We start from the raw sequence: 24,496 nt of genomic DNA, 5'->3' as shown, positions 1-24,496 counted from the left end.
GTGTGAAATGGAACTACAGAAAATTGTTCACCATCCAGACAGGCTAGCTTGGCCAATGTATCTACTTCATCATTACCTGAGAGCCCAATGTGAGACGGTATCCACTGAAGTGTAATCAATTTATTTTGCATCAATAGAGAGCGAATTGATTTCAAAATGTCATAGGCAATCGGTAGCCCTCGTATTACCGAGGTGCATCGAGCCAAATGCTGTAGCGAGCTTTTTGAGTCTGTTAGGATAACAAACTTGTCATAATCTAGTGTGGTAATGTATGACAATGCTTCAGCAATAGCGATTAGTTCCGCGTGCATGATTGAAATATTCGCATCTATCTTTAATTTAATTGAGCTACCAGTGTTAGTATCTAAGAATGCAGCTCCTATACCATGAGTTTGTTTTGAGCCATCAGTATAAATCGGCCAAGAGTCTGAATATTTAGTATTGAGGTATTCTGTGCACAATTTTCTTAATATGACTACATTATATTTTTGCTTGGCCTTTTCCATCGATGTAATACTGTGGATTACAATTTTATCCAAACATATATTATTTACCCAAGTGTCTAAGGAGAACATTTCCAATTGTTTAATATTGCTGACAGGTTTAGATTTTATATATTTATGAAGTATGGTCAATACCGGTATTTTCCTTTTCCATAAATTAGCCTCACAAAGACCACATAAAGTTTCTAATAGACATGAATGGGGTTATCAGAAAAAGATTTTGATTTTAAGCAAAATTTAGCACCTAGATACCATCTACGTAGTTCTAAAGGTTGGAGGCATAGTTCACTCTCCATAACGTGGATTGGAGTACTCCTGATGAAACCGCCTATGACGCGTAGAGCTTGATTTTGAATTTTATCTAATTTCCCTAAATGAGTCTTACAACACGTATCGTAAAGAAAACTACCATAGTCTATCCGGCTTCTGATAGTAGATATGTATAGCTTCCTTAGATGTTTAGGATGAACTCCCCAGCCTGAACCTGCTAAGACCTTAAAAATATTGATATATTTTAAAACGTTAACAATAAGTTCATTTACATGTTTAGTCCATCTTAATGACCTGTCCAACCACATTCCCAAGTACTTCACGTTATCTACCGTCTGTAAAGGCTGATTATTTATATTTAGGTTAATTGATATTCTTTTTGATTTTTTTGTAAATATGCATACTTTACACTTTTCTGGAGAAAATTCCAACCCAATTTCATTTAAAATAATGGTAAAACTATCTAAAGCTGCCTGTAATGTAGTTTTGGCCTCCAGGGCGTTGGTCACCGAGCTGTACAAGACAAAGTCATCCGCATATTGGGAGATATCGATATTAGTCAAAATGGCACACACTTCTATTGTAATAATGTTAAATAGTAAGGGGGATAACGGGTCGCCTTGTGCTAGACCTCGGCCAGTGGTTCTACTTAACACAGTATTTTCAATTTTAATTTGTAGACATCGATTACTTAAAAAATTCCAGAGATATTGACAGATTTTAGCACCTACATTAAGACTATCTAATTTACTAATAAGAGACGTCACATTGACATTGTTATACGCATTATTAATATCTAGGAAGCATCCAACGGTAACTTGTTTTTTACAAAAACCAATCTGTATAGCTGACACCAATCGACTAAGACTATCTATACAGGACCTTTGTTTTCGAAAACCTACTGTTTTATCAGATAACCAACAGTTTTTCTCTATAAACCACTCGAGCCTTCTGTTTAAGATATGGTGAAAGATTTTACATAGACAGGAAATTAATGAAATAGGACGTAGGGATGACAATGAGTTAGGATCCCGGCCAGCCTTTGGGATTGGTATCACCGATATGTTACGCCATTGTTCAGGGACAAAACAAGTATCTAAAAATCTATTAAATAAATCTAATACAATGTGTTTACATACATAAGGGAGCTTCTTGATCATTGAATAGGAAATACCATCCATCCCTGGGGCAGTGTCCTTTGATTTAATACAGCTCTCGAGTTCATGAAGTGTGATGCAATCTTCCAATACCTCATTCCTAGAAATACACCTAGGCGGACATGGAGGTACGTAGTCAGGTGTTAAACTGTGAAGCAGGGCACTTGCTTTATCCATGTCCACATAACTACCGCGGGTTTTGTATCCTTTTAACCATTTCATTTTTCGCCATAGATCCCCAGTAGACATTACTTCATCCGTAGAACTGCAGAAGTTGCGCCAGCTCTCGCTTTTAGCGTTACGGATTAGTTTCTGAGCTTCCCTGATTTTTAATTTAAGCTCGTCGTAGTTCCTAGGACAGGGATTACGTCTGAATTTTGTGAGTGCAAGACGGCGTTCAGCGACCGCTTTGGAGAGGTTTGTATTCCAATATGGTTTGGGGGAAAACTTATTAGCTGGGTTCATGTTAATTTTAACTATAGGAATGTATTTGTCTGCTGATTTATTTATAATATTTACAAGCATGTCATATGCTTCTTGATTATCATGGGGAAGTGGTAAATTAACAAGATTTTCCTGAATGTCTTTTGTGTAAGAAGTCCAATCGGCATTTTTAAAGTTTCTTTTTATAAGAGGCGACCAAGTAGGTTCAATATTTGTTGTTAATTTAATAATCAGATGGTCACTTCCAAGGGATTCACATGTAACATACCATAATAATTTAGTTGCCAGATCAGAGGAAGCCATTGAGATATCAGGTGATGATTTTTGCACTAAACCATTTACGAGTTTTATACGAGTAGGGTTGCCATCGTTTAGTGTTATTAAGTTATTATCTATAAGCGAGTCAAAAATTTGTACACCTCTTACATCGGTTTTATAAGACCAATTTGAATGATGGGCATTAAAATCTCCTAGTACCAGGGTTTTACGCGTACCTGAGCTAAATATCAGATCCCAATCCCGCTGAGTAGTTTGTACGTATGATGGACAATAAACCGCAATTATGTTCTCTATTTGATCACAGTTGAACACCCTTACACTGATAACCTCCATCCCGCCCGTACAATATTGCACTTGGCCTATTTGCGATTGAATTGAATAGTGAATCATTATTGCAACTCCTCCGTACGAGTCATCCCTATCTTTTCTATAAATATTGTAACCATTCACTCGCAAACTGCTATCAGGCTCTAACCAAGTTTCACTTATTGCAGCTATGTGTATATTTTCTTGACACAGTAATTGTTCGAATTCTACTAACTTAGGTCTTAAACTTTGTGCATTCCACTGTGCTATATTTAATTTTAAGTGTTTAGTTGTCCTAACCATCAAATATGTTTTTTAAAAGTGCCACATATTTGATATTATTTATTAAATATGATAAAATCCACTCTCCAACTACTTGCACTGTCATTTTAACTTTAGTTTTCAAGTCATATTTCTTCATAAATATAATTTCCTTTAATCGTTGAAGTAACTCTGGTTCGTGCCTCACTTCCTTTGTTTCCTGGTCATCATTGTTCGGAGCAATATTTGAAGTTGTTGATTCCATTGTTGAAGTCATAGCCTCCCAGTCAGATTGAGTTTGCTCTTTGTTTTTTTGTGTATTTTGTTTTTTTCCGGTTTGTTTTCTTTTATTTTGAGTGTTTTTATTACTAATTGGAATTTTCTCAGTCTCGTCTGGAAAAGAGCTATTCACAGAAGGGATCTGGTCCACTCTCTCATTAGGAGACAGGAGTGTATCTAGATTGTTTCTTACTGGTGAAGTCTGTGGTGAAGTTCTTGGCGAAGACCGTGGTGATGTTGGAACGTACATGTTTATTGCCATTTTATAAGTGCAATTGAATTCCGCCATGATATCCCTTATTTTCTTTTCTTTTAAGTATTCTGGGCAGCCTTTGAACATGGCCATGTGCTGGCCTCCACAATTAGGGCATTTAAAAATTCGGGATTCGCAATTTGCATGATTGTTACTGCATTTAGGACACGTTAGTTTTCGAGAAGGGCACAGTTTACCTGAGTGACCAAAGCGCCAACACTTAGAACATTGGGTCACTGGAAATTTGAATTGGTCTACTTTGGTTTTGATACCATGAATAAAGACAAAAGCTGGCAGTGATGATCCTTGAAAACATATTCGCACACAGCCACTTGGTGTCCACTTTCCATCTATGTCGCGGTAGTTGAGCCTCTTAACTGATATAATATCCGCTATAGGTGACGACAAACTTTCCAAAATCTCTTTCTCATCTAACTCCACCTCACAGTCCCTCAGTACCCCATACGACAATCCCACTTCAAGCGTCTTTTGGCATTTCCAGCCCTTATCCAAAAAGGTTTTATTAAGACAAAGTTGACTTGCACTAGTGTCGTTATCGAAAGTAATCAAGACTTTAAACGGGTTAACATATTTAACTTTGGATATGTCTTTAATATTTTCAGATTTGAGTAATCGTGCCAATGCGAATTGTTTAGGCAAGGCTTCCTTACTTGTTACACAAATCTCTATTTTATTCTCCACCGCTTCTCTCATTGTGCCTCTCAGTTCCCGTACTCGTCTCTTACCACTTCTAGTAACTTGTGTCCAAATCTCTTCTTCATCTACAGTGCGCATTCTTTTTTCCGCTCGTAATAAGCTATCTTCCGTACATTCCATGTTGTCCTCACTAATTCCCCGATTTCTCAATTGTGTCTGGTATTCCGTACTCCTAATATCTTGTGTGCGGTCCTCAATCTCTCTTTCTCCTAAATCTTCCACTCCATCAATCATTAAGTTAACATACACTCCATCTGCGTCTTGAATTAAACCATTATCATTCATAAGTAAACACCGGCCCGAGCTGCGTATAGCAGGCTCGCCGCGCCGAGCGGCAAACCGGTTTCTTATCGCGAGAACGTAACACGGTATTAGACAGTAGCGAACGTGCGACCGAAACGGGCTACGCTGCGACACTGAGGGTTTGGGTTCTTTTTAAAATGAAGAACACGACGCAGGAGTATGTTGGCAAACGTGTATTTCGCTTCGAAGCTCACAATCAACTGGCGCCCAACGTGAAGCAAGTTGAAGAACGCTGCCACGACTGGCAGCCCAACGTGAGTCACTTTGAAGAACGCTGCCACGCTAAAGAGTCGAAAAACTTCGAAACAAAAACAAAAGTTACTCAAAAACATTACCGTCGATCCTGACAACAAGATAATATCTACTAATGTAAACAAATGATAACCTCGTAACTTGACCGGCTCCCTGGAGCCCGCCCTTTCAAGGTAAACCAGCCGGTAATTATTTACACCACTCGGGACATATTTATCCGGGAGAATAAAAGCTAATATAAACTTATCTCGGGTAGTGCAGAACCGTGTTTTGGCGTTAACTTGGGGTAAGTTTTAATGTTACAGTCCGCAACACATCACGCTACATTTCTGTTCGAAAGTAACACCTATCACAAAGAAATAAGATGGTACAGTGTTTTTCTTGATGTGATGATGATTGTACTAAGTTTAGCACTGGGATTGGTCACTGAATAACGTATAACTGAAGGCATATTGTAGTCATGAGTATATTTGGAGAGTAGTTTTCCCTTTTAGTAGATTTTCTGTAAAGTTTTACTTCCTTCCAAGAAGGTGATACGAAACTCGAGTTGCGACTAACAGTCAGTAGGTACAATTACTATGTACTTAAGATGTCTAAGGACGTGTAATGTTCTGAGAACACTCAAGTACGAAAGGATTGAGAGCGTAAGAACTTGTGATACCCGTAGTGCCTTAATTTTAAGTGAAGACATTAAAAAACTCATAAAACTCATTTATTTTTGCAAATAGGCTTTAAAAAAGCACTTTTACACGTCCCAATATTAACCCTACCACTGCTTCGGGACAATAAATGGGCCAGTGCTGAGAAGAAGCAGCGCAAGAAACTCAGTCACTATTAACACATTCATTAAATATTCCATTGTCTTTTAAATGAATAACGATTTGTTATTATACTCTCTGAAATATCATCAGTCGACCAACCCGATTACTAAAATCAATCATCTTAAACATACTTTTAATAATTAGTAATTTTCAATTACTGAATTACCTTGCTTTTATAGGCAATATTTTTCAGTACCTTACAGCACAGATAATACTTATAATACTAGTACTTACAACCTGACTGATAGTAACGTAGAAGCCTCTTTACAAAGTATAAGCTTTTACACAGAGAAAAATATAATATCAATACCATTCTCAGTAACATTGTTAAAGCACAGTTCATAGAGCAACAAAGGCCTTCCACATGTAGTTCGTTTTGATTGACCTATACCTGTCTTTTAAACCCTCTGTTCTTTGAAAAGCGGTCATTCTTGCAATTTCCGATGCATTTTGCTCCAATAAATAAAGAAAGCATTGCAGTGGTACCATTCACAGGCGCAAGTATACTTTTGCAAGCTAACTAAAAGAAAAGTAGCCTTGAATAAATAAGATGTATTTATTTATGATTAACTAGCTTTCCGCCCGCGGCTTCGCCCGCGTGGAATTTTGTCTGTCACAGAAAAACTATATCGCGCGCGTCTCTGTTTCAAAAACCGGGATAAAAACTATCCTATGTCCTTTCCCGGGGCTCAAACTATCTCTATGCCAAATTTCATCATAATCGGTTCAGTGGTTTAGGCGTGAAAGTAAGACAGACAGACACAGTTACTTTCGCATTTATAATAATAGTAACGATAGTATATACAGGGTGGAAACGATAAGTGATCTCACGCGATTATTTCTAAACTATACAAGATATCGAAAAACTGGTTACTGATCCTGAAAGTGCTACACGAGCTCTTTCCAACGGTATAAGTAATAGGTTACAGAATTAACTGGATCTATCCGAAAATTCAATGTTTTCAGCCTCCATACTAAATGTATGCCAGCCACACAATATTAGAAGTGTTATTTTTTAAAAAATAATAAACACTTAATATGAACTTGTAAATTGCATTCTTATTTAAAATTATTCATGGAAAACATTGGTTTTAGGCTTTACTTGCTATAATATTATCAAGACATGAGTGCCATGACTCTGGTTACTACCACTACTACTAAATGTATGGAAGCTGGAAACATTGAATTTTCGGATAGTTCGTTCGTTCGTTCGTTTCAGCCGAAAGACGTCCACTGCTGGACAAAGGCCTCCCCCAAGGATTTCCACAAAGACCGGTCCTGCGCCGCTTGCATCCAGGTACTTCCCGCGACCTTTACCAGATCGTCGGTCCAGTTTATTTTGTAACTTATTATTGGTACCGTTGGATAGAGCTCGTGAAGCACTTTCAGGATCAGTAACCAGTTTTTGGATATCTTGTATAGTTTCGAAATAATCGTTTGAGATCACTTATCGTTTCCACCCTGTATAAAATCAAAGACTAATAAAATTGCTCTTTAGGAGTCTTTACATGTCTCATAATCGACCAGAAAAGTTTTCCTGAAAAGAAAAATCATGTAAATACACTTGAAAAGCTTCAGTAAACAAGGTTTGGGTTCTCTTAAATAACAAAAAATAAAATTCCTTTATCTTAAACTTATTTCGAAATCTATTTAGATGTTAGGGCATATCTCTGCCAGTTGGCGTCACGTGATTGTGCGGACAACGGTCGACGACAGCCTGAAGAGGGTCCACATTTCAACAGATTACTGGAGCCAGGATCCTGAGAGAAAATGCTAAGGAACGTATATTCGGCAGCTTTAAAAATATGCACCAAATAAGTTAATTTAGTAAAAGTAACCAGCCCCTATAATGTAAAGCGTTTTCAGGAGTAAAATTTAAAATCATAATTTGCGATCACTTTATAATCAGTGTCTGTGTCAAATAGTTCGTGACTCCCAAAGTGACCACTTTTGACCAAAAATTGACAACACAACCTTATTCCAATTGTTACAAAGACGTGTTTCGAACTTTTTGGCTACTTTGGGTGTCACGATCACTAACTATTTGATGCTGGCTGTACGTGTAACTGTACCTACCTACATGTGCTACTACTATTGATCTATTTATCTAATATTTATTTAACACTAGCGGCCGTACGCGTGGATCCCGTTTTACCCCCTTCATCTATCTTACGCGGTTTAGATTTTTTCATACAAATATTTTTTCCCGCTAACTCCCGTTCCCGTGGGAATTTTGCAATATCCTGTTGTAGCTAAGCTTTAAGTTTACTAAGGCACCTGCATGCCAAATTACAAGCGTCTAACTTAAGCGGTTTAGATTTTTTATACAAAAGGATTTTCCCGCTAATTCCCGTTCCCGTGGGAATTCCTCAATATACTATAACCTGCCCAGGAGTACGGAGAATAATTGTACCAAGTTTCGTTAAAATCCGTCGAGTAGTTTTTGTTTCTATAAGGAACATACAGACGGACAGACAGACAGACAAAAATTTTACTGATCACTAATCACCCCCTGATAGTTATTTTGAAAATATATTTAATGTACAAAATTGACCTCTCTACAGATTTATAATAAGTATAGATAAAGTAGGTACATACCTACAATCGTTGGTGATGTTAGCACCTGCAGCACCTGTCCTTTGGATATAGGAAGATAATTTAGGATTAAACAAAATTTAGTTTGTGACTCAATATTCATTCTGAATGGGATCCTCGTCTCTTGTTACTTAGTATAAAGAAAGATTTATTTTTACCTTTTATCCAGGACTTTTGTCGCTGACAGCGAGATAAGGGTACACCTTTCTACAAGTGAGCTATTCCCGCCCGTTAACTGGCCGGCACATTTTGAGGCTCTATCAAACTTCAAATAGATATGTTACAAAAATTGGATCAGGAGTTGTTAGAAATATCTCAATGAATCACAATGAATGAATAAATAATATTAAACGTCCATGATTCTGGGTACAAAAGCTTCAAACGTGGGTAAATAATATGTGAATGTAAAAAGGTATACCTACCCACATAATATGCTAACGAAATTAGGGAAAACATTCAGAGATTTTCCGCGCCACCGCATTTTCCGGGAAAATCTAACAATGTATGAACAACCTTGATCGCCATCAAACTACTTTGATAAAGTTTGAAACCAAGCTGTCTTGGGAATCATAAAAAATACAATCAAAAGAAGTAAAAGTTCGAAGTTGAGAACAGAAAGATTCGTTCTTTTGTTTCAATATTATTTTAAGAGCATTTGGATGTTCTATTATTTTGATATTCTTTTGTTTATTGTCTCAAGTTGTATCAACATTCGCTTATTCTCTCGTATACCGCCAATCGAACGCAGAGCGTTGAATAGTGCTCTGTGATTGGTTCGTGTGTGACCCTATGCGGCCACGCGCACTGTGAGACCTCATAGTAACCTCACCTCAATGTTTGTGAATACGTGCGTTAGTTATTAAGGTATATTCTTTTTTTTTATGCAAAACAAGGCAAGTATTTGTCCACAATCGCACCTGGTGTTAAGTGGGATGCAGTCTAGGATGGTGTATTCGTAGGTAATGGCTGAGAGCTGACATTCTGTTGAAGTTCCAAAAGCTTAATTACATACGAGTATTAACTATTCATAAACATTCAGACTGTTAGATTATAAACACAAACTAAACGCAAAAGTGTTTGACAGTGACGTTTGTTAGTGACAATTCAACTTCCTGTTTGTCTCTTCCGCTCTCGATGGTTGTTGCGCTGTGTAACCTGTGTTTTAATTACCAAAATAAATCTCTGATAATACTAAATAAATCTAGTTTATTTTGGCCAAACCCATCAGGTTATGGGCCCAGATGCGCGAAAGTAATAATATTTTGTCGAAATTTGCAATTCTTGACAAAATTTCGAACAACCATTCGTTCCACACCCGGCCGGCAACATGGCAAACGGTACCGGCGCCTCGTCCCTCGTTGTGGAGAAGTTAAAAGGCATCGAAAATTACCATTCCTGGAAGTTCACAATGAGGATGGTGCTGATACACGAAGATCTTTGGGAATACGTGGAAAATGGGAGCCACGATGCAGCACATGAGAGGTACGTGCAGAAGGCACTTGCGCGTATTGCGTTGTCAGTGCACCCGGCGGTCTTCCCACACATTAGAACGGCTGCCACGGCGCACGAAGCGTGGAGCAACCTACAAAAGGCGTATGAGGACCGAGGGTTATGTCGCAGACTTGGCCTGCTGCGGGTGCTCTTCGGCACCAAGCTGCAGGAGTGTGCAGGTATGGAGAGCTACTTGAACAAAATATGCGACACGGCCCAGCAGCTCAGTGATATTGGAGCTCCGGTGGATGACGACTTTGTGGCTGTATTGATGCTGAGCGGTCTTACTGAAGATTATGACCCACTCATCATGGCCATTGAAAATTCAAATGTGAAGTTGTCAACGGAGAACATCAAAGGAAAACTGTTGCAAGAGAATATTCGGCGAGATGACAAACATGAAAATGTGACAGCGCTAGCAGCCATAAGAAAGCCACCGAAGTGCTTTGGATGCAAAAAGGTTGGTCATTTTATCAGAAATTGTCCGACAACAAAGAAAAAAACCAAACCAAAGACGGAGGAGAAGTCCAGATCTGAAGCGCTGCTCACAGCATTATCGGCCAACGTACAGAAGGATCTCTGGTACGTGGATAGTGGTGCAACTCGTCATATGTGTCGTGATAGAGAGCAATTTAGTGATTTTGTGAGTGAAAAGTCATTACCAGTGTCAGTGGCTAACGGGGAAGTCTTGTATACTGCGGGACGCGGGACTGTGAAATTACAATTACAAAATGGTGATATTAGAGACATTAGTGATGTGTATTATGTACCTAAATTAACCACAAATTTACTATCTGTTAATGCTATGACAGAAAAAGGTTATAAAGTTGTATTCAGTTCCCAAAAGTGCACAGTATATGACCATAAGTCATCAGTTTTAGCAACTGCAACTTTGGATGCAGGTGTTTACAGGCTTGACATTGAAAAGAAACTGTTGTTTAAAGCTTCATCCCCACAGGCAAATTTAGTAGCTAGCGTGGCTGCTGCTGATGGTGAAAGTGCAACTACTGGAAGCTTCTCGGAGAAGGTATGGCATCGGAGGCTTGGTCATCTCAACCGCAGAAGCATGAATCTTTTGAAAAGAGGTATGGCACTTGGTATTTCTTATGATAATTCTGAATTTGAAACTTATAACTGTATTTCATGTCTTGAAGGGAAGAAAAGTAAATTACCGTTTCCAAAGAAATCCAGTAACAGGGCCACAGAAGTATTAGGGCTGGTGCACACTGATCTTTGTGGACCAATGCAAAGCCCCTCATTTAGTGGTGCACGTTATTTTTTACTTTTCATAGATGATTACAGTAGAAAAACATTTGTGTATTTTCTCAAAGAAAAAAGTCAAGTTTTGGAAAAATTCAAGGAATTTAAGGCATTGGTAGAAAATGAAACTAGCCAAAAGATAAAAATATTAAGAAGTGATAATGGTGGTGAATACATTAATAATGCATTTCAGATATTCTTGAAGAATAATGGTATTCGGCACCAGACAACTGTTCCTCACTCGCCACAGCAAAATGGGGTGGCGGAGCGTGCTAACAGGACAGTGATGGAGGCCGCACGGTGCATGCTCCAAGACGCAGAGCTGCCGAAGCGATACTGGGCGGAAGCTGTCAACACAGCTGTGTACATCAAGAACCGCTGTCCCACCAAGGCCGTCCTGAACAGCACTCCGGAGGAAAAGTGGTGCGGGAAAAAGGTATCTATCAGTCACTTACGTATTTTTGGATGTATGGCCTACGCACTGAATCCCAAGAGGACTAAGTTGGATTCGAAGTGCAAGCGATATGTATTTGTCGGTTATTGTAATGAGACAAAGGGGTACAGACTTTTAGACCCAGCAGACCCGACAAAAGTTGTAAAGGCCAGAGATGTTACATTTTTGGAGTATGAAATTGTACATAAAATGTCACATGATGATAATTTATCTCAGAACACAAAATGTGTTGAATTCCTATCTATTCCACGTTCTGTACAGACAGAAACATCTATTGTGGATACTGATTTATCTGATGACATAGATTTAGCGCCAACAACACAGATTACACAGCGCCACGTCGCAGATAGACACAGTACAATCACAATAGATGATTCTGCGAGCTCATCAGAGCCCGATGATCCGGCGGATGAAACTTATATTCCAGAGGAGAGTGAAGAAAGCACTACTGGAACTTCAGAGCTTGAAGAATACAGTGACACATTGGATGCTATGTGTGCCGCCATGGTAAAGACGTCCTCGGATGCTGACAACCCGCAGACTGTACAGGAAGCACTGGGAGGGCCAGATGCTGAACACTGGAAGAAAGCAATGTCTTGTGAGTACGATTCCTTCATTAAAAATGAATGTTGGACTTTGGTTGACCTGCCTGCCTCACAGAAACCTGTGAAATGTAAATGGGTTTTCAAGATTAAAAGGGGGTTGAATGGCGAAATATTAAGACACAAAGCTCGCCTGGTAGCCAAAGGTTATACTCAAAAGTACGGTATAGACTATGAGGAGACCTTCTCTCCCGTTGTAAGGTATTCAACTATTCGTACTTTACTGGCCATAGCAGCAGAACATGACATGGAGATAGAACATCTGGATGTGAAGACTGCCTTCTTAAACGGTGACCTCAAGGAAACCGTTTATATGGAGCAACCTGATAACTTTGTCATTAAGAGCCATTTCACAAAAATATTCCGCGCGAATTTAGGTAAAAGCTGTCAACGCAACGTCAAAAGAGTAAAAAGAACGCTGAAATGGACAAAAAAATCTTGAGCCGTGACCGTATTAAGACTTGATTTAAGTTATTAATTTTAAGGTAGAATGAGGTATTCAAACTTGATAAATTAATTTAAATTTTTAATAGAGTTTAATAAGTCTTTTATATTTCGATTCATAATGAAACACGAATAGGTATAATATGTAAAATATATATTAAGTACAAAATAAAGACAGTCACATAGTGAAAAAAAAATCTGCCCCTTTACAGCTCCATCATCGGGCCCTGGATACGAAATATTCGTCAAGGCGAATCACACAAGCCCAAACTCCATAGGGTTCTATTGTTTTGTTACGGAGGTGGCCATTGCATCTCCTCCAGATCCATTATCAGACAGAGCTAAGAAATAAATAAATAAATATTATTATAAGTAAACAAATAACTAAAATAATTCATCTTACTATCTTACTTCTTACCAGTCTTACTAATATTATAAATACGAAAGTTTGTGTGGATGTCTGGATGTTTGTTACACTTTCACGCAAAAACTACTAAACAGATTTTGATGAAACTTGACAGTACAGTACAGCAGTACTAGGCAGTCTGTGTTCAACTATCACTCGGGTCGGAAGTTCCTATCGCAAGACCCTTGGTTCACTCAGTTCCGATACGACTCTAGTGCTGTGTGTAATTATTTTCGTGAATACACTGAATTTATTAACCCATTACTTCCCAAGCATCGAAATCTTTGGAATTTTTTGATCAAATCTTGAAACTAAGTTCATAATAGGCTAAGAAAAAATAATAAAAATAAAAAAATAGTGCCTTTAATGCTGAGTCAGCCTGTCCTATAAATATGACAGTGGGGACATGTGATCAGAAATAATAAAAGATAACAATTATAAGAAAACTAGCTTTCCGCCCGCGGCTTCGCCCTCGTGGAATTTTGTCTGTCACAGAAAAACTTTATCGCGCGCGTCCCTGTTTCAAAAACCGGGATAAAAACTATCCTATGTTCTTTCCCGGGACTCAAACTATCTCTATGCCAAATTTCATCAAAATCGGTTGCGAGGTTTAAGCGGGAAAGCGTAACAGACAGACAGACAGACAGAGTTACTTTCGCATTTATAATATTAGTTGGGATTAGCAGCATTTGAAAATTTGTCCGTAAACAGCTTTAAACATAAAGTTTTAGGAACTTATTTTGTATGGTAAGGTATAAAACAATCACTGCAGAGTGTTTTTTTCACATTTAGCGCAAAAAATAAGATTTTTTTTTACAATCTTCTCCCTGGCAATGCCTCTATTTGTCCCTCTTCATCATATAGTCGTCAATATTGATCATATTGTTAAACCTCACAGGTTGTAAAAGACGTTCATATGTACCTGGTGCAGGTTTGCTTGCCTTGCCTCCCGATTTTTTTATCCAAGAAAAAACCCTACGCTTGAAATCTTTCTAGATTTCAATGTCTCATCTTTATTTACCTCGTTGTAAATAATAAATAATCCATGCATTCACTAGGGACATGTCTAAAACACGAATGACTAAGGCCAATACCATTTTTTGCCTCTGAAGCTGAAGATAATCTATTGATTACAGAATTGGACGAAAGTCAACGATAGAAATATTTGAAGTTTTGTGAACTTTTTGTTCACTAATCCCCGTTAACGCCAATTGGAGCTTATAATGGGGAATAATGAACTAAAAAGTTCATTAATCCCCATTACGTTAAAAATAAAATCCTAATATAACGGGGATTAATGAACTTGTTAGTTCATTATTCCCCATTATAAGCTCCAATTGGCGTTAACGGGGATTAGTGAACAAAAAGTTCACTTTTCCCCGTTGACGGGGATTGTCAATGGGGAATAGTGGAATAAGCCCATTGTTTTGCGGTATTAGATACCAGCTGAATTTCAGAATATACTGGATTACTAGAAGAAGTCGCCAGAACCTTCTTCCATGTCAGTCATTTCGTCCACTTCGTCCGGAGGTAATATGGCTACTTCATTATCGTCCAACTCCTCATCAGTACAGTTTTCTTTATATCTGTTCGGCAGAGACCTTTTGAGTAATCTAAATACAAGACCCGCAAGAAACAAACAGTTGACACGTTTGAACTAGTGCTTATCGTTGCAGATCCGAAAATGCTTTCGCGGCAAATTGTATAGACATATTCCCAGTGTCATATTTATAGTACGGCTTATTTTAAAACATTACCACAAGTTTTTAAATTATGTTTTGTTTATGTTTAATGTTTTTATATATTGGTAGATGTCTAAGAATCAGTTTTATGTAAATTGGAGTTGGCCAGTTTTTTTATAGTATGGTATATACAATCAAAATATGATGCTTCTTTTTGAGGCAACAAAAGTGTTAATTTGAAAAAAATACATTAAAATAACGGATACACTTTTTGTTGCCGAAAAAAATTATTTTATTAGAATAACAGTGCAAGAATACGAATTTTGTCAAAAACAATAAAAATTAGTTTATTAACTTGTAAAAAAAAAAGTTGAATATCGATACCTTCAGGTTCAATTGTCGTATAAACCAAAACCCTACTTTTCAGGAGAGCCAAAAAACGATTTTTTTTTTAATAAAAAATTCGTAACTTTTTTATTTGATAAGTTATAAAAAAATGTCCAAGAGAAAACATTTTTCAATTTTTGCGATGAAAAAGTCTAAATATTTAAAAAATGGGCATCTACAGTAGTTTTAAAGTTAGCTTGGAGTTACGTCGTTGAAAAAGGCACTCGGTGGTTTATACGACCCATTATATTTGACCTAAAAATAATTCTTTACGTCGTATTTGAATTTTTTGTAAACAAGAGACTGAAATTGATGGCTTAAAGACCATTAGATGTATTTTTTTTGGTTTATATACCCATTGATAAAGTGATTTATTCAAATGTATTATTAAAACTATGTATGTAAATAATGTATTGTTTACTATTTCCAGGCTTTTGTTGTTTAGAGAATTTGCACAAAGATATTTAACAGTGTAAAAACTATATTTGGTTGAGGTAGAAATAATAAATTTGCTTGCATACGAAAAATAAAATTTTTTTTTACAATTTTGCAGGAAAATTATGGCAAAACAAATAATATTTCTAATAATTCTAAACAAAACTAATCACCATAAATTTTGAACAAAAAAATACAATTACAGCAAAACATTAAGACAGCTTTCCTGGTTCTCTGATTCTGATTTCGTTTGGTTATGATAAATTTTGCATGAAGAGAAGAGCCCCAGTATGCTCAGGAGAAGGATTTGTAATTTTTTGAGGATTTCTCTAAGGAATTTATATCTTTACAAGAAACCAAAATTTAAATTACAGCTAAAAGTAACCACTACTGGCAACAATTAAAAGTTGGAGTACTTGTAAAGTAATAAACTATTACAGAGCATCTCAAAAGGGTATAAAATGAGCACACTATGGCTTGTTTTCTTTGTTTAATAGTCTTGAATTCATCACATTTAGTCGAGATCAATAGGCTAGATGACAAAATTTCAATTATTTGTCCGTCAAACAGATAATTAGAAAATATGAAACTCATATTTTTTATTTTCTTTCATAATTTAATAATATCAGTGCTACATCGAGTTGAAATGGCGCGATACGTCACGCTTGAGTAGAATTTTTAAGTGACGTCACGCGACATTTCAACTCAATATAATACAGTAATTCTTCGATTATGGGAAAAAATTAAAGTATGAGTCTAAATTTTCTAATTCTCTGTCTGACGGACTAAATAGAGTTTCGATTTCATGACCCGGTCATCATTACTATTCACGGATGTACTGGACCTGGAAAGCAACCTTATACAGTGTGAGTCACGTTAAAGTGTACATATGAAAATAGATGAAACTAGACCTATTTTTATCGACAAAAAAGAGGTCAAAAAATTTTTGCGATTTTTTTTAAATTTTTTATAGAATTTTTTTTCTTCCAATTACTTATTGTAAAGAAAACGTAATAACTTTTAAACTAAGCGGTATATCCTGATAAAATAAAAACAGTAATAATGCTAAATAACAGGCGATACTAAAAAAATACATAAAATACACAAAAAATTCCAACAAATAATAAAAAATGATACTTTTCAAAAAAAATCTGCTTTAAAATTCGCGTTTTTTTTGGTTATTTGATAAATTTCTCCAAAAAATGCCCCTATAACAGGTGGTTTTTATTACTTTTTATTATTCTCTATCGTATTATCTTTGTAAAACCAAAAATCGCATGTCTCTATCCCTATCACAACATTTGCTATGAACGTTTGAACAAAGGCCTGCCACAACATTATTCTCCGCTACAGGTAGAGACAATTTTAATTTTAACTAAAATGCTTATTTTTCTTCGAAATCTTTTGTTTTTATTTGAAATCTAACTTGTCTTTATCAAAATTACAAATCGAGAGCCATTTTCAGTTTCGTTGATAACGAAGCTTTGAATGGCGCGCCCGGAGAGGCTTAGTTCAAACGATCATTGCAAACGTTGTGATAGGGATAGAGACATGCGATTTTTGGTTTTACGAAGGTAATACGATAGAGAATAATACAAAGTAATAAAAACCACCGGTTATAGGGGCATTTTTTGGAGAAATTTATCAAATAACCAAAAAAACACGAATTTTAAAGCAGATTTTTTTCAAAAAGTTAAATTTTTTGTTATTTGTTGGCCTTTTTTGTGTATTTTATGTATTTTTTTAGTATCGCCTGTTATTTAGCATTATTACTGTTTTTATTTTATCAGGATATACCGCTTAGTTTAAAAGTTATTACGTTTTCTTTACAATAAGTAATTGGAAGAAAAAAAATTCTATAAAAAATTTAAAAAAAATCGCAAAAATTTTTTGACCTCTTTTTTGTCGATAAAAATAGGTCTAGTTTCATCTATTTTCATATGTACACTTTAACGTGACTCACACTGTATATCTAGTTATTATCTTTAAAAGTAGAAACAATCAACTTTCTTTAACTTTATAAATAAGAAAAACTTACTTACTGTACATACATACATATGTGATGCAATAAATAAATGAATATGACTATGAAACAGATAATTACCATATTGAATACGTGGACTTACGACGTTGAATCTGGACATAAAACGCCATGTCTTTAGGCGTAAAAACCATTTTCAATTACGAGAAAGTTTTACGTCCTGGCTTAAAAAAATGTATGGTTGATACATCTTAGCAAAAATACCAAAAACAAGCGTTCGGTTTTTACACTGTTTATAAGGTATTTATTTATCTTTTACGCTACAGTTTTTTGGGGCGTATAAACATTTTTTTAGCGAATTTCAATATTTCGAATATACAGCTCGATAGAGAAAAAAATTCTAATTAAAATGGTATATATAACTCGATTTGGCCAAAATGGTTTATACGACAATTGAACCTGAAGGTGTCGATATGGTGTCCTAAAAATAGGACAGTGGGGAGGAATGGGTTAATTTATACGAGTGGATTTCATTTTGCCTGAGACCTACGCCATGAACCCTGAACCAGAAGACCCTGTCGCCAGCGACAGCGACGCTCATCCATCCCTGGCGTCGACCAGAATAACAATGTTAGGCTATAATTTATGACGATCTGTGACAAACTAAATTTCAAGCGGGTGAAGTCGCGGGCAATACTACATATTTCGTACTAGCTTTTTGCCCGCGACTTCTTCTGCGATGAAGTGGAAAATGGTTCTAATAGAATTAAAATATTCTAAGAAAATTAATTTTGTTAAAATAAATGATTATATTTTTTGATATAAAATCTACAAATTATTATGTTTAAATATTTGAATACTTACAAAATTATGAGATCTTTCTAAAACAAAATTAAAACACTACACCTGCCGCAGATTTCTTTGTAAACAATGTTTTTTTGTTTTTCCGTCAGTTGCTAAAATCACCAGGCTATTGTGTGCGCATACTCTGGAGTATATATGCCACATATAACTGGTCGTCGGAGAAGCATAGATTTCCATTAAGTCTACTCCCGCTACCATATGGAACTCCGCTAAAACTCGTGAGGGCGCCAACACTTGCTTTTTATCAAAAATTAGTATGAGCAGCTGCGCACGCGGTTGCCCGTTGCAGGCTCTATGCAACCACACTATTTTAAACCGTGGTCCCTAAGCATGAGATGGGAAACTGCACTCTCTTGAATTCTCTTGAATTTGATGGTGTTAGGGGGGGAATCCTAGGAATGAATATACAGACTTTCCAATGGAATCTCCTCATCAATATTGCGAAATTGCGAGTTGCAATGCAATGTTACGTTTTCACTTGTTATTTTATTGTAATCTGACCTTGATTTTTCAAACACGTGTCAAAAAAAATTTAAATCAAAAGTACTAAGGAATATTTCATTGATATCAACTTAGAAACAAGCACAGATCACAGAAACTAAAGGGAAATGTGACAAGGGACAAATTGGAACATATTGCTTGTGAAAGCAATGATGACAGTAGCGACGTCATTATGTAAACAGTTTATATTGCTTGCATAGTACTAAATATTATTCGAACGTTGAATACTGATACCGCAGTGGATAATGAGCACATAATTTGATTTCTTTGTGTGTGTAAATTTCTAATACGACACTGAGTTTCGAACTCAGCGCATTACTTAGCATCTCTCTATATTTCTATGGAACCAAGTTATCTCCAAAATAACATTCCACACCTTTTTAACATAGTCAGGTAATAATTTTAATAAAATACGAAGCACGTCATCTATCAATAGGATATTTATGTATATTTTAGAAGTTAATAAATTATGCATAACATATAAACACTAGAAGTTTACTTAAATCGTAGAATTTCTGAAAAACAAGTACTAAAATCGTACTGAAAAAAAAGATTTAACATGTTATCTAATTTATTTATTAAACGTCGAATTTTATCAAAGATTTTGTACTATAATATAGTTTTTGAAAATATTTTATAGCCTACATAGAAAAAAAAATAGGATTCTAAATCGTGAAAGAATTTTTTTTCGGAGCTATTGCCTCCAAACAAACAATCAAATCTTTCCTCTTTTATTACTATAGATTTAACAACAAAGCTTCCCTCTCGAAACAAAACGCTTCTTTTTTTTCTTCACGAAACAAAACTCAAAGCGGATAAATAAATAAACAAATCTTTGAACAATTTCATAGCGCCATCTAGTCCAAAAGTAGGCAACCAATATGCTTGTGTTAAGGGTGCTAGCATAATGGATATACTTTTTTATAATTTATTTATTAAATTAAATACATGGTACCTACATATTATACATAGTTACACCCAGATCCGTCAAAGAAATTAAAATTCATCATTTCAATTTCTGCTCGGCCGGCCGACTCGAAACAGCCTCTCGGCATAGTATCAAATGTATTTGGTCGCCGTACAAATCACCGCTTTACGACACGAACGCACGTAAACGTCACGGCGGGAAAAATGACACAGGTCCTGCCTTGACGGGCGCTCGCGCCATACTAATCGATGTCGGCTTGCGCATTGTAATTTATACTGATATTCACATCAATATTTTGACAAAGTGGTTACTAATATTTAAACAATAACTGTAGAAATCAATTCTACAATGAATATTCTTTATTTTGGGATACTTTTATTGCAGTTATTGCTGTTTTTTTAAACCAAAAACCACGATCAAAATGTGACGTTAATCTTCAAATTTGCCAAATTATTTTTAGATTTTACTCAATAATGGTAATGAAATTCAAGAATCTATTTCATTAATGGACTACAAGAATATATGTCCGATGATTACTATATATTTTTAAGCTTTTTATATGAGCATAAATAATAGATACAGGACTTTGAAAATGAGTCTGCGGCAATTTTTCCGTAAAATGGTTGTGGGAGATGAGGCACTGTGAATTAAGCAAAAGAATTTTAGCAAATCCGTTTCATTAATGGTCAACACCAAGGATTGACCTATCTTTCGCAGTTATTAAATAATCTCTGGGTGTTGCTTAAGATAGTAATTCATGCTTCCAAAATCTTAGAATTTCGCACGAAAATGTAAAATGGCTCTTAAGGGCCAGGAGAATAAGGTATACAAGTTTAATAAAGCTATTTACGGTTTAAAACAGGCGTCGAAAGCTTGGTATGAGAAAATCGATAAAGTTTTGTGTAAAAAGCTGGATTTTACTAGGTCATGTTCAGAACCTTGTGTTTATATCAGATCACATAATAATTCACTGATAACACTGCACAACAAAATTGCAACTTTTGGCTGATGATTAACTTTCATTACATGATGTTTACTAATTTGACGTCGCTGATTCTGAATCTGCCGTCCATTTTTTCGTAGCAGCTCTTGTTTACGTGTTATAGCTTTCACTCAAAAATTGCTAAAATTCAGTCTTAATTCGCCGACAGTTAAAAAAATACTATGTTTTCTTTGTATAATTTAATAGGGTCCATATTCGGTTGCATAAAAAATATTGTCATAATTTAAGAGTGCATAAAGTTTTTTGGCATACTCATCATTTCGCATAACGTTCATACAGAATAAATCATAAGGCATATATTTTTTTGCCATAACCACTTTTATTATAATAATATATTAGTATATATTTTTTCTGTATTCTTGTTTTTTTAATAACGATTTCTAGGCATAACATTTATTGGCATCTAAACCAATGCCATAAATATTACTATTCATAATATACAAAATACCATAATTTTAACAAATATGAAATATAAAAATGTTATACATATAAAATATAAGTAAACAAATATAAATAGACAAGCAAGCATGCAATCAAACAGCAAGCAAGCAGCAAGCAAGCAGCAAGCAAGCATGCAAGCAAGCAGCAAGCATGCAATCTAGCACGCAATCAAGCAGCAAGCACGCAAGCATGCAAGCAAGCAGCAAGCAAGCAAGCATGCAAGCAAGCAGCAAGGAAGCATGCATGCAAGCAAGCAAGCAAGCAAGCAAGCATGCAAGCAAGCATTAGGCTTGCCTTATCTCCGGCGCTGCGGGAAGTGCGGTCCTTCCGCTCTGGCGTAACGTATATCCGGCATGCCATGCTCGCTTCCGCAGCTTCGGCTTGCTGGTCATATACGTTACAGCGAGCGAGGACCGCACTCCCTACGCGCCTCCGGCTTTTAAATTACACTCTAGTATAGGGCAGACTAGTACCACGTGGAAGAGACCACGGCCAGTCGGGATCAACATAATTTCAGATCAGGCAAGCTTAATGTTGTAAAAGAAATGTGGACTGTATAATATGTGCGTTATAATAGATAAGAGGGATTCGAGATCAAACAGAATGTATTTTTACGAGCTTAAGTTTTCTTAGAGACAGGTCAAAAATTAAGAACAAAAAATGACAATGATACAGAGAATTTAGTTTTTGCAAATCTATAGGCCGAAAGAATATAAAAGTGGAAGGAGGCTCGTTCGCAACATCACAAATATATAATTATTTACTCTTCAATGTTGGTTGCTCTTATAGACAATATTTATGACTTTAAATGTTATAAATAATTAAATTATGTTTATAGTATTTTATTAAAAACAAACTTTATGTATATAAAAATTATGTTCTTTACATTTATGATTATTTAAATTATGGTATTGAAAATTAGAGAAAGTTATTATTATGCCTAAGAAATCATTATGCATTTAGAAAACTATGCATATCAAAGTTTATGCGAAAAAACTTTATGCAAATACTGTTATGCCAAACTAAATTATGATGAAAAATGTTATGCGTCTGAGAGGGCACCCAATTTAATATGGTAGCATTAAGAAGTGTTTGTGTGAATGATCTAAATCAATTTTGTTTCATTTGCGGAGAGGATATGTTTAAATAATCCGTTTAAATGTGACAAAGTTCGTAAAATTGGCTTACAAAAATTAGTTTGGGGACCCAGTGGAAATGAAAGATAAGCCTTGAATTCCGCAAAAGGCGTGGAAAAGATGCGTTGAGTTTTTACGTTTATAAACAAATAAGAATATGTGTAGATTTAGGTACGAAACCGCTATGATCTGAAAGGAACCCTTGAACCATCGCGACGACTGTTATTTTTATTTTTGAACAGAAATGGTATTAACCAAAAAATATTGAACTAAATGGTTATTCCTTGCATACGTTTGGCATGTAGACGTCTTTTCAACCCTAAGAAGTCACCTGAACTTCATGTTGATACTTCACATGAGGATTTTGAGGCGAAAACTGTCAGTGTGGTAGAGACTTTGAATGTGACCCGAAATTTTCAAAACCATGTAGCCAAGATGGTTTAAACGATCGTTTTAGAGATTTAGGATCTTCAAGTCTTCCGAAAAGATATGTAATGAGTTATTTTGGCATTTTAATTTTTTTTTTGGAAAATCCGAAAATATCTTACTATTCTTACAAATCGAACAACGTATGAGTCATTTACAAACATGTTTTTTTGGTTGGATGTAATATAAACATCGATTTACACTCTCTTCGCAATCACCTGAACAATTTTATCACAACTCTTAAGGATCTAAGTGAAGAACATGGCGAGCAAATCCACCAGGGCCTTCGTACGATAGAGGGACGCTATCAGGGCCACTGGAATGCACACATGATGGCTGACTGCTGTTGAATCATTCAGAAGAGCTATCTGCCTTCAGCATCAGCAAGGAAGTCAAATAAAAGAAAGTTTTTTAAATATAACAACTTCATAAAATAGGATCATCTCTAAAAAAAAGAGTGTTTTTTTACAAAAAGACCCAAGTGTCATATTTTTTTAACCAGAGCTGATACAGACATTTCAATCACAGATTTGAAATCGTCATTAAAAATTGGACTAATATCATGTAACATAACCCAATCATCAGAAATGCTGTTGTGCAGTGTAATTATAGCACTTTATGTTGATGACATAATTTTGTTCAGTTCTTGCAATTCTCTTGAGAAACTGAAAGTAAAAAGTAAATTAATGAAAATATTTGACATAACTGATTTAGGGCCAGCATGTCAAATATTAGGTATGAGACTGTGTAGGGAAAATAATAAGATAACGCTTGATTTATCTAACTACATTGAAAGACTGTTGCAAAAGTACAAAATGGAGGATTGCAAGCCAGCACCTACTCCAATGGAAACAGGTCTAAGATTACCTAAGGATACTGTCAAGGATGTAACTCTTGATTACAGGGGCTTAGTAGGTTCGCTCATGTACATAGCAGTTTGCAGTCGACCCGACATTGCCTATGCAGTGAGCTATCTTAGCCAGTTTAACGAATGTTTTTCAGAAACACATTGGAAAGCAGCCAAGAGAGTGCTGCGATACTTACGGGGTACTACTAACCTTTGTTTAACATTCCAGAAAGGTGGCCTTGAGGTCTCCGCCTATGCTGATGCAGACTGGGCGAATGATGAGGGAGATCGGCGTTCGTATACTGGTTTTGTTTTCAAGTTGGGTAAGTCAGTTATTTCATGGGAAAGCAGTAAACAATAGACCGTAGCTTTGTCGAGCACTGAAGCTGAATACATCTCTTTAGCTGACTCTTGTAAAGAAGGCTTATTCATTTGTAAGTTGTTGAAAGATATTTTAAATAGAGATGTTAAAATTACAATTTTTAACGATAATCAATCTGCTCAAAAATTGTGTAAAAATAGTCTTTATCATGCTCGAATAGGGTTTCTGCTCGAGCTTTCTCGAACTCGAGAAAACTCGAGAAATTTGGCTTCATTCTAGACGAGAAAAAAATTACCGGAGCTCGAGAATTCTCGAGTTTCGAATTTGAAGCTTTATTATTTTTGAAAGTGTATTTTCTTAGACAAAAGTAGGTTTTTATTTAATAGGTTAACGTTGCTTTTAGACTGGTCCAGTCATTCTTTTTTTACCCGACTGCGTGACGCAAA

General features: G+C 35.9%; 1 long non-coding RNA gene across 1 annotated transcript; it reads left to right on the top strand.

The window, feature by feature from the left end:
* The first annotated feature begins 11,668 nt into the window (after positions 1-11,668).
* LOC135075054 (uncharacterized) lies at positions 11,669-24,055 on the top strand. Its single transcript, XR_010257953.1, has 2 exons — positions 11,669-12,243; positions 23,958-24,055. It is a non-coding gene; the product is annotated as an uncharacterized LOC135075054 (long non-coding RNA).
* Positions 24,056-24,496: the final 441 nt, after the last annotated feature.

The sequence above is a fragment of the Ostrinia nubilalis genome, chromosome 9, assembly GCF_963855985.1.
Source record: "Ostrinia nubilalis chromosome 9, ilOstNubi1.1, whole genome shotgun sequence".
In the NCBI taxonomy this organism is placed as follows: Eukaryota; Metazoa; Arthropoda; class Insecta; order Lepidoptera; family Crambidae; genus Ostrinia; species Ostrinia nubilalis.
This window is presented reverse-complemented; position numbering and strand designations above follow the sequence as displayed.